Source organism: Desmodus rotundus, chromosome 5, assembly GCF_022682495.2.
Source record: "Desmodus rotundus isolate HL8 chromosome 5, HLdesRot8A.1, whole genome shotgun sequence".
Taxonomy (NCBI): Eukaryota; Metazoa; Chordata; class Mammalia; order Chiroptera; family Phyllostomidae; genus Desmodus; species Desmodus rotundus.
Window position 1 is genome coordinate 133,819,533 of NC_071391.1, and position 12,931 is coordinate 133,832,463.

Consider the following 12,931-nt stretch of genomic DNA (forward strand, 5'->3'; position numbering starts at 1 on the left):
GTAAATAAGTACCTACCTGACTAATCATTCTTACTAGTTTAACTGGTTTGCATGTAGATTCTCTCATATTTTGTGTCTTAATAGAAATTGTATGAGTTACTTCTTTTTCTTTCATTTCACTATCTAAATCTCCAGTAAAACAGTGAATAAAAGTTGTGTACATTATGAGAATTTAAGTTCAACAGCTAAAACAGAGGGTTTTTTATTTTAAATCTGTGCTTTAAATTAAATAGAATACCTACCACAATAGTTCTATCCATTCGCTCAGCCATTTAGGACATTGCCCTCTTCTACCCGTTCCAGCCAGATTCATGACTCATGCCCAGCTCAGCAGGCAGGGAAGGCTAAGGACCAAAGATTAGTCATGCTCCCTCTGTTTAAAAATATATCCTACAAGTTACACACATCACTTCCGAAACATTTCCGAAATTGTTTTATCCATTTGCCGGGGAGGCTAAGCTGTACAGACAGTCACGGACCCACTGAGCGATCCGGTTCTGTTATTGCAGAAGGAAAGAACTGATACTGGAAGCGTCCTTGTCTTGCTAGGGGTTTCCAAGGGATTGCTTCTAACATTTCACCCCCTTAATCGTGTTTCAAGAAGTTCCCTTCTACAACTAGTTATTTTAGCCTTTTTTAAAAAATCGTGAATAAATACTTCTGCTCTACCTATTGAAATGACCACATTGTTTACAACTTGCCAATGTGAGATATTACATGAATATAATGTGAAATATTTCTTGCATTCCTATAAAGGCATACTTAGCCAAAGAAAATTATTTGGATTTAATAAGAATGTTTCTGGATTTAATTTGCAAGGTTTTTTATGATTTAGCTTCTATTTCCTTAAGTGTAATTAATCTTTAATTTTATTTTTGTGTTTTGCCCTTATCTAGCTTTGGTGTCAAGCTTATACTAATGTCAGACTTAGGTTGGGTAGGTTTGTCTCTTTTAATTTGTTCTCTGAAACTCTATGTGATATGAATTATTGAGTCCTTGAAAATTTAGTAAAATTCAAAGAACAACTTCAGGGTGGTTCCTTTTTGGACTTGGTGGTTGAAAGGGAGGACATTTTTTACCAAGTCAATTTCTTAATTTCTGTTGTGTCTTAAGAAATATTGGAATTTATATATTTTAAGACAGCTTCCATTTATTTTAGGGTTTAAAATTTATTGAGTATGAAGTTATTCTAGTATTATCTTATGGTTTTTTTCAATTTTACACAAAAACCTGTGTTTATATCGTTTTTTTATTCTATGTCATTTATTTGTATGTTCTCTTTTTGTGTGCCATTAATTTAGTCAGGAATTATATTTTCTATTAAAGTTTCAATTATTTGTCTATTTTATTGTTGTTTTAAAAAAACCCAAGTTTTCCCTTTATTGGTAACTTATGTTGTCTCTTTGTTTTTGACATAATTAATTTTTAGTTGTGTCTATTATTTCCATTTTTAACTCTATTTGGGGAGAAAGGAAGTTTAATTATAGTCTAGCATTTTGAAATAAACACTTAATCTTTCAGTCTTCTTTATTTTTATAAAATATCTATTTAACTTGGCAAATTACCCTCTGAGTATATCACATGTTTTAATATAGGGTGCTTTTATTGTTGTTTGCTTCTAAATATTTTATAAGGTCATCTATAACATAATATTCAACCTATGAATTATTTAGAAGTATATTTTTACTTGGTTTTGATCATATATTTTTTATTTTATATTTGATTTCTATTTACATTGCATTAAGATCAAGCCATGTGATTCATCTGATATCATGTCATTGGAAATTATTGATGTACTTGGATTACTTCCATATCTTGGCTACTGTGATTATGCTGCAATGAACATAAGGATGCATATATCTTTTCAAATTATTTTTTCTTCAGATAGATACCCAGAAGTGGAATTACTGTATCATGTGTTAGTTCTATTTTTATTAGATTGGCCAAAAATTTTGTTTGTTTTTTTTCCATAAAATGGTTCTAGTAGCACTCAGTTATCTTTAACTTCATTCAAAACAATTTTGTTAAAATTGTATTGTGACAGCTGTCATATCAATGTGCATTTTTTAAAGAATTTATTTACTTATTTTTAGACAGAGGGGAAGGAAAGGAGAAAGAGAAGGAGAGAAGATCAGTGTGTGGTTGCCTCTCAAACACCCTGCACTGGGGACCTGACCCGCAACCCAGGCACATGCACTGACTGGGAATTGAACCAGTGACCATTTGATTTGCAGCCTGCACTCAGTCCACTGAACTACACCAGCCAGGGCCAGTGTGCATTTTAAAAAAACTTCAAAATTGATCAATTTTTGTGTAGCCATTTTAATACTGAAGATGGAATAAAATATGCAACCTTTTGGGTATATTATGCTTTATTACATCAAGAAAGGTAAAAGTGCAACTGAAATGCAAAAAAGAATTTGTGCAATGTATGGAGAAGGTGCTATGACTGATTGGATGTGTCAAAAGTGATTTGCGATGTTTCATGCTGGAGATTTCTCACTGGACAATGGTCCACAGGTTGACCAGTTGAAGTTGACAGAGATCAAATTGAGACATTGACAACAATGAACATTATATAATGTGGGAGATAGCCAACATACTCAAAATATACAAATGAATAAAGTTATTAGTGAAAATAAAAAATGTGTCCTTTATTTTATGGAAAAAAACAAATGAACTTTTTGGTCAACCCAATAGTTTTATGAGGAACCTTCATACTGTTTTCCATAGTGGCTGCACTAATTTACAATCCCACCAGCAGTGCATGAGGGTTCCCTTTTCTCTACATCCTTGTCAACACTTGTCATTTGTTGTGTTTTTGAGAATAACCCATCTGACACATGGGAAGTGGTATTTCATTGTTGTTTTGATTATATTTTCTTGATGATTAATGATGTTATCATCTCTTCATGTGTCTGTTGACCATCTGAATACCTTCTTTAGAAAAATGTCTATTCCAGTACTCTGCCAATTTTTCAATCAGATATTTTTATGTTGAGATAAATTAGTCCTTTATATTTTGGGGTACAAACCCCTTACTAGATACATCATTTGTGAATATCTTCTCCCATTCAGTTGGTTGCCTTTTCATTTTGTTGATGTCTCTTTTGCTGTGTAAAAACTTTTTAGTTTGATGTAATATCATTTGCTTTTGTTCTTGCCTATTCAAAAAATAAGAGAGGCATATTAAAAAAATATTACTTAGGCAAATATCAAAAAGTTTACTTCCTAGGTTTTCTTCTAGGAGTTTTCTGGTTTCTGTTCTTACATTTAAGCCTTTAACCCATTTTGTTTATTTTTGTATATGGCATAAAAAAGTAGTTCAGTTTCATCTTTTTGCATGGGCATCTGCCCAGTTTTCCAAACATCATTTATTAAAGACATTGTCTTTTCCCCATTGTGTATGCTTGCCTTCTTTGTCATAGATTAATTGATCCTATAAGCATGGGTCTGTTTCTGTGCTCTCTATTGGGTTTCATTGATCTATGTTTTTGTTTTTGGTGTCTTGTTTTGCTTTTGTTTTCGCTTTTTTTGTGTGCCAGTATCATGCCGCTTTGCTTCTCGTAGCTTTGTAGTATAATCTGAAATCAGGAAGCATACCTCTATCTTTGTTCTGTTTCAAGATTGCTTTGGCTATTTAAGGGTTTTGTGTTTCTGTATAAACTTTAGGCTTATTTGTTCTAGTTCTGTGAAAAAATGTCATTGGTATTTTGATAGGAATCTAATGGAATCTGTAAATTGTTTTGGTCACTATGAATATTTTAACATTAATTTTTTCAATCTATGAATATGAATATCTTTCCATTTATTTGTGTCCTCTTCAGTTTATTTCATCAATATCATATAGTTCTAGTATACAGGTCCTTCACTTCCTTGATTAAATTTATTTCTAGGTATTTTATTCTTTTGATGGAATCGGAAGTGCAATTGTTTTCTTATTTTCCCTTTATTATAGTTTATCACTAATGTATACAAATGCAATAGATTTTTGGATATTGATTTTGTGTTAATACCTAAGCATTAGGGTCCTGAGACAGCCCCACCCTCCCGTAAGACATTCAGCCTCAGTAATAGCTCACTATTCTTTCTAATTTCAGTTTTTGTTTCTGGCAGTTAAGCTTTCCAGTTCTTGAATTCATATTCAAATGTCCATTTAAGCTGTTTTATTTTTTCCTAACATCCTCTGTGCTTGGATGTAGAAAGTGGTTGAGTGGTATTTCATATCACTAAAGGCTAACATCTAGACTGAAAGTCTCGCAGCAGTATTTCCTAACATATCATCCTAATATCACTTGGTTTTGTTTACACACAGAAAGTAAGTTAGTACATTAAGTTAATTGTTTGGCCATTTTGAAAAAGAAATGCTCACCTTGATTTTAGATATTTTATGTTTTAATTGTGTGTTATATAACTTCAATTTCCTATTAAATGCTTTGTGTTTTAGTAAAAGGTTTGTTGTTCTTTTTCATAGTGACTGTGTATTACCTTTAGTACATTAGTAATCCATTTAGGAAGATTCATGATTAAGCCAATAAAAGTGTCACTGATTTAATTCATGAAAACCAAGACCTCTCTGCAACTTCAGAGTTCAAGAAAACCTGAAAATTGAGATGTAGGAAGTATTCAAATAATGAATGCATTCTTATTTTTCTTGGATATTTCAGGTTTGTAAATGAAAGTGTCCCATATTAAATAGAAAATAGTTTAAAACAATGGTTATCTCCTGTTTGTTTTATTGCTTTAAGAAAACTATATTTCTAAAATAATTTATAAAGCTGTCAAAGAATAGATAAGTTAATAATACTATATAATAGATCACTAGATTTAGAGCATCTAACTGGAAAAGCTGGAAATGAGAAGTTTAAAGTTCAAGGAGGTCTGAAATCTAACAAGCTTAATCAAAGAAAAAGATGTGAAATGTTCACAAAAAGGAGTCTGCAAAGCCACACACACAGAAAGACTCTGCCAGTGTGGGAAAAGAATGGCAACTTTTTCCTATTAAGAAAAAATAAAAATAGGTCACATTGTTGACCTTGGCCATCCTCTGGCATAGTCATGTCACAGTCATAACAGAGAGCATAACATAAATGGCCAAGGGGCCCTCAATATGTGAAAACAATTTCTGAAAAGGGGGTAGGAAATCAATTCATACTAATTTTAACTTCCTCTTGTTTCTGCAAAGGCTCTTCTTGATTTCTTGGTGAACTTTAACACTCTTAGTCTCCTTGACACAGTTCAGCTTTCATACAGTTCCCCTTAGACTACAAAAGAGATCACTGGACCATAGACAGTGCAACAGATAAACATGACCTATCTTGTACTAAAAACGAGCATGTCACACTGAGCTGAAAGAAAAGATTTATCCAGGGTAAATATGGTCCAGATGTTAGGACCAGACCACAGGGTGAAATACATTAAGACGTACCTTTCAAAATGGCACAGCAATTTTTGATACTCATCATCAACAACTTCATCAAAAAAATCTCCAGGCCTAGTAGTAAAATAAACGTCACGCTAAAATTACTGTTTAGTGTTGCACAATAGCTCACACATCAACCAATTACTCACTCAAAGAAGAATCACTCATTAAACTGTTATCCATAGTTTACTGAGCACTATTGTAAAGATAAGTATGATATCTTACATTTCAGTATTATTTGTTATTTACAAAATACTTTGATGCTGTTAGCATGGGAAAAAATCACAGTATCTAATATATCGCTCTAACTTCCTCATTATAATACACTCACACACACACCAGATTAAACAAAAAAAAGAAGTAGTGGACACAAACCATATGTTTAGACTATTAAGAGGGAAGATATGGGAAGAGGAATTATGAATTTCCCTGGATGGGAAAAAAACACATCCTTGAATACCCCAAAATCCACTTCCTGAAACAGAATAGCATGGATCACCTCACACAATGACTGATCTACCTCCCATCCTCTGATTCTAGCACGATACAGAGTTTGTATTTACCAGTGAACAGTCTTTAACTCTAAGAGGCATCCCTTCTGAATTCAACACACTTCACCAGTAACCCTCCCCTTCATCAGTGCCTCTGTTTACACATCCCTTTAGGCAATAAAGTTTTTAATATTCACTGTGTTACTATATCTTGATAGTAGTGGTGGTTACATGACTGTATGCATTTGCCAAACATGGAACTACACATCTTAAAAGGGTAAATTTTACTCTATGCAAATTACACTTCAGAAAAAAAAATATGTACAATATGAATAGAAGTGATGGGAGGTGGAGGAACTGTGTATAGAATCCGGATGTAGTTACCTAAGGAAAAGTGTTGCAAATAGGTATTGAGGCAGATCAATGCCAGCCGGTTAACAAAGTCTATAGGAAATAGCCTATATTCATCCCATAGAATTTACCAAAGTAGAGTCCAAGGAATGTTAGTGAAGGACACATAAAAATGAACATGTTCTTTAAAAAAGAATTGAATAAATGCTGATTTCAAAAGGAATGATTACAAGCTCCTTTGCTATAGGACTCCTCTAGGTGCTTCGAGTGCTTTTCCAAGTTGGGAAAAGAGCACGTTGTATTTCTGAAAATTATTTGGCCGTTGACTACTTTTCTCCTAACATGTATGAAATTCAATGGCAAACAAATGGCAACCATAGACTAATTTGAACCTCCGGAATAGTTTGAGGTTCTGAATCTAAAATTAGAAAATCTCACATTAAATGATGATCTGTTGTGCAACATTGATTGATCTGGAGATAATAGATATTGATTTGTAAATTATGGGCCAATCTAAGGGCAAATTTTCTCAAAAGTAAAATATATAGTCAAGAGGACTAACAATACAGATGTATAAATGTATACACATTCCATTCTAGCTATCCCTGAGTTCAAGGATAAACAAATACATATTGCATAAAATTTTATAAATATTCATATGTTATATAAATATATAAAAATACTGAAGCAAAAGAGAAAAGTACAATTCCCTAAAAACTTGGAATAATAGCATATCACTGAAATTGCTTCCTACACAAAACATAAGAATACCATGTAAAAACATTTATTTGTTGTACCAAAGAAATCCAAAAAGATGGATTTTTGAAACGAAAACGAGTTCTATAAAGCAGGAGTTATGAAAGGGCAGTACCCTGAGATGAACCTGGACCCAAAAAAGATGAAGCTGGCTATGAAATAAGCAAGGAAACAAATAAATTTTAAAAGTAACAACAGAATAAAAATTAATACCATATCAGGAAGAACCCAACATTGACATTCGTGAAAACCAAGTCAGTAATATGAGGACAAACTCAGCTTGCTCTCTCTGCATTAGAAGAAATGGTAAGGACAATACAGTTCAAACATAGTGGAGAAGCTCCCTAAATTCATCACAATCTGGCTCCTCCTAACTCTGCTGGCCCCTTTTACCACCATCCCAACTCCTTCACTTACCACACCCCACACTTAGCCTTAAATAATTCCTTACAACTTCCTGAATAGAATACTACTCTTTCATTACTCTAAGAGCATCAGCTATGGCCTGAAAATGCCAACCTGAATCTCAATTCTCCCAATTACTAGCCTTAGGATGTTAAAAATATTTACTTATGTTTCTATGCCTCAGGTACTTGATCTTTAAAATGGGGATCACTCCTCATCATTAAATGTTTCTCCTCTTTTTCAAATAGCCAAATTCTACATTGATTTCAAATCAACTCAGGCTTTACTATCATTTCCTTAGTCTCTTAGTCTATGTTAAATACCATAAAAGCAACTGTTTTTAAATAATAATATCAATGTCTTTATTGTTTTGTCTTCTAGCACCTAGAAGAGTGGTACATAAAAAACTTTAATAAATATTAATTAAAAGTGCAAGTATACGAATGAATGGAAGATTAATAAAAATAGCTGAAGAATATTAAATTTTATCAAAAAACCAAGGTATAGGTCTCTGTTAAGATGGTAAGCATTACTAGCTGAATAAATTTCATGATAAGAAAATATAGGCATCCTGTAATAGCACCTTTTCAATCACACGCTAAGGGTCTCAGGATTGTTGTCTCAGTAATTTCTTGACTTGGGTAGAAATTGTACTAGAAGTGTTCTATGTTCTATTCCAACTCTTCAATGTTGAGAGGTTATGATTACAGAGAAAATGAAATTTGAAATGAACAGTAAAGAATGGATTGAATTTGAATGGTAAGAAAGAAGAAGGGCATTCTGGATTAGGGAACAGCATGCACTAAGGCATGAATATTTTAGCCATCGTACAGTGAAAGGGAAATAAGCTAAGAAAGTTAAATTTAAAAAATAATGAAAATTCCATGAGCTGCTACCAGAATTCACTATTGTTTCTCTATGGTCCTGATAGAGTTTGACTACCTGGAGCAGAATCAGGGTGTGGTAAATTCTTGTTCTCTGCAGCTAAGCTACTTGCATTCTCATCTCATTTCTGACACAATAATACTCTTGAACAAAATTTCAAAATGCTCAGTGCTTCGACTGCCTCATCTATAAAATGGTTACAATACATGTATTGAATTTTACAGTGTTTCTAGTGGTTAACTAGCCCATTTAGGTGCTTGATAAATACTGCTATTTAATTTAAGGCCACAAGACATCTCCCATGAAGGCTATTTTATATATATGTACATATAGCACATTCAAACTCAGTCTTCATGGTGACTCACTGCCACTTTAAGACAGATTTCAGGACTAACCTGGAATTACAGTGACTCACTGCCGTTTTAAGATAGGTCCCAGTACTAACAACACAATGTTATTTAGGGTAGTGTGGTGTGTTAAGTACCATAAAAGTCAAAGGAAGAGTCTTATTTCCTCTGAGAACACCTAATCATTCTAATTGATGATGTTTAAAACTAAGCAATTGGTTATTTTTGAGAGCAATAAATCTCTAGAAAAAGTGAAAAGGAAAGGAAGGGAGAAAAAGACAAAAAAAGTGGGAGAAAGGGAGTTGAGATCATATCCCTATTCAACCTGAAAAAACATGTAGCAGACATGGTTTAAACACTAAAAACTTTTCTAAATCATACACTACACATAAGCCATTGCCTTTGTTTGTTGCCTCGGACCAAATTCATTCAAAGAAGTAACTGAAATATTAATCTGATCTGTGATTTGGAAAATGTTTCTCAATAAAAATATTCAACAGTCTGACTGCTTCTCAGCTTTCAGAAGAATTAAAATTTAACCCTGACATGCACTGAGCCTCTCTCTGGGGACGCTTCTCTTTCCGGGGCTGAGATCACAGAGTTCAGCCTTCTGGCACTAGCAGCTCTTTGATTTTTGTCAGGGAGGCCTGCCACCAGAGGCAGTGCGTAGCAACGTGAGGGTGTCTCCCATGCTCCTTAATGAAAAGTCAGCCAGGAGACGAGGGAGGGGGTGGGAGGGTAAATTTCAAAGAAGGGATCAGTTCATGGTCAAAGCATGAAGAGCTTATGGAAGAAAGAAAACTTCGAAAATTAAGCATTAACATAAATTACTGAACACAGGCTTTCAAGTCATATAGAAAAGAGATGAAGTAATGCTACCACGGTAAAGGCTCCCCTTTCTAAAAGATGTATTCATCTTTGTGCTCTTGTTATTACTTCATAAAATTATGAGAAAGGTCGATAGATGATTCTATTTGAGTTTCTTAAAGCAAACTTTACAGGCATTGGAATTTAAAGAGATCCCATGCTTTAAATCAGAAAGATATAAGGGCATGGTTAGCTTTCTTGAAAGAAAATAAAATCAGTCATTTTCTCAGGAGAATAGCCTCTACTAACTGATGGGGAAACGGTTAATTGACATAACGTTATAACACAAACTGCATCAGTTCAAAGAGATAGAAAGGTGTTAGTGTCAATAACCTGGTAAATTTCATCATCTATAAGGAAACTAGATGATACTTCCCCAAAGTGAAGGTTTGGGGAACACTGAACCACCTGCTGTCCACATAGTTTACAGACTGGCCAGTGCCCATTTTGCGCCACCATCCTATCTGGATGAGCAGAAGGAGGACAGAAACTCTCCAAAAGATCCAGAAGCAAAGACCCAGCGAAACAGAAGGAATATGGCAACGGCTTCAGGTCTTTGCAGGCAAGAAGTCGAGAGCAGTCTTTTTGGGCTCGGGGCCCCTTTGCACTCTCAAAAATTGTTGAAGACACCAAAGACAATCTGTTTATACATGAGTAATATATATTATAATATTTGCTATTTTGGAAATTAAACCTGAAAAAAGTTTATATATTCATTTAAAAACAATAAAAATAAACTCATTCTATGTTAACATAAGCAACATATATTTTTACCTAAATTCCTATATTTTTCCAAATAAAATAGTGAAAAGAATGACATTCTCTTACACTTTTGTGAATTTATTTTAATATCTGGCTTAATAAAAACAGCTGAATTCTCTCTGCTTCTGTGTTCCATCTGTTGTTATTACTTCATTTTGATTAAAAATATCCAGAAAAATCTGGTTTCACACTGAAATGTAGTAGGAAAAAGAAGAAGCATTTTAATGGCCCTTTCAGTTAAATTTGGGTACTCTTCTCTGATACTATACTAATGTCTGACAAGTGATAATTTCTCAGATGTTAACGCAATGTAGAATCTGAGACTGTATGAGCAGACTTCCCATACTCTGTTTCACTGAAATCCACTGGTCAGTATGAAGCTTTGAATGGATTTTTCACCCATGCATGGGATGCAACCCATGCATTTGTTATTTGGGAAATAACAGCTCTGTGAGTTGTGAAGATATTTCACGACAAAATACATTTTAAAAATCACATTCATTAATATCACCACCAATCTCAGCAAAAAAAAAAAAAGTAACTATTGAGAAGCTGTCAAGCTCACAATAGCAGGTAGGAGTTTTGCAAAAACTTAATTTTTGCTTGAAAGCTTAAATTTTATTATTGGCAACAAATACTGCAAGTGACTTCCTTGAAGCAATAGTTTCACTCCATTCACTACCAAAAAAAGTATCGCCAAATTCCAAAGTCTACATAATCACAGTGTTTCTGTCAGTCATTCTTTCAAATAAAAATAATGTTCCATGAAAAAAGTGTCTAGTTCAGCTCACTTCTGAAATAATTGCATAAGTACTTTTGCTCATAAGTACTTTTACTGTTTCAGTATGCAGCTAAAGTACTTTATGCATACTTCTGTCTTGTCATACAATATAAAAAGACATATACTCAAGGGTCAAAATTTAATACAGTAAAGTGTTATTTTTTTCCTTAAGAACATTCTATGTGAAACTGGCTTTTTAAAACACTGTGAGTCCAGTTGGTGCAACCGCCTGAATTCATGCCAAGCTGCCTGCAGTGTTTTCCACCATCTTTGCTTTTCCACCATCAAGCAAATGCCAAACAAAGAAACAAGCAAAGTAATGTCTTAGTGTTGTTACGACATATTTTTACCTCACAAACCACCAGACAGGGTTTTGTGGACCCTCAGAGGCCCACAGATCATACTTTGAAAACTGATGAAATTTTTAAAAGTTGACTAAAGCCAATCCCTGCACAGCCAACATCTGCATATTACTTCTGACTCCCCCCAAACTTAACTACCCTCAGCATCCATAGAGGACTGGTTCTAGGACCCCAGCCCACTCCCACAGACACCAAATTCTGTGGATGTTCTAGTCCTCCATATGAATTGGCATGGGTCAGTGTATTCTCTGCATCCATGGGCTTCCAACAGTGGGTCGAAAACAGTATAGGTATAGTATTTATTGAAAAAATCCATGTATAAGTGGACACATGCAGTGAAACCCATGTTGTTCAAGAATTAACTGGACTATGAGAGGCTGTGTTAAGGAGCAGAAGGAAAGGTTCCTGACTCTCTACTTTTTATACTGATCAATTAAGGAGGGGGTTTTTTGAGACTTTAGGTGTTGGTCGTATTCTGAAGGAAGTCAAACATCTGCAGCCAACCTTCTTGAAACCTATGTCTTGAATGAAATGAGGGAGAATTGACTACCACTAATTGGACAGAACTATATCTGCAAGGCCTTGAAAGAATTTCAGCCCAAATTAGAACAGAAAATCTATGGACTCTAGGAAGAATATCTTCCAAAAAGACAGAGAAATTCTAAACAATAGGTAGAATAAGGAACAAGCTAGTGATATAATAAAGATGGTTATGTTCCCTGCCTCAACAAAAAAAAAAGAAAGATGACTTTAGTTTTAAAAGAAAAACCAAAACTATACAAAAAATATGATCCAAATAAGAAGCAAACAAAGTGTGGCATGATTTTGAACAATCAATTCAAAAAGAAAGCATCAATTTTTTTGATGCCAGGAAATTTCTCTTTGAGTTACTTAGGCATTTTGACTTTGGATTTGCAGAGAAGGATACATGTGCTTCTCTATAATGATAAAAATACTATTAACTCATTTTTAATATATATTAACTGAAGACAAAATATAGACTTCAATATAGTTGTAGAACAACATGTGAATGTTATCAACACTGAAGGTGGAAGGTATAAGAGATGTAGAGAGAATGGTAGAATCCTTAAGAATATCTTCAGTGATGGTACTTAAGAGATGCAATTGACATCTCCCTATCTCTTTTGTGCATACCAATTTGTACTTGTTTCTTTCAAGATGTTATTTATTTATTTTTAGAGAGAGGGGAAGGGAAGGAGAAAGAGGGAGAGAAACATAGATGTATGGGAGAAACATCTCAATAAGAGAAATATCTCCATTGGTTGCCTCTCACACATCCTTCCCCCACATCCTGCCCAAGAGACCTGGCCCGCAACCCAGGCATGTGCCCAAACCAAGAATCGGTGACAATATAGGAAACAGAGCCAAAGAACTTATATGCATGACCCATGGGCATGAACTAAGGCGGAGATCGCTGGAGGGACTGGGGGGTACTGGGTGGAGGGGGGCACAGGGGGAAAAATTGGGACACCTGTAATAGC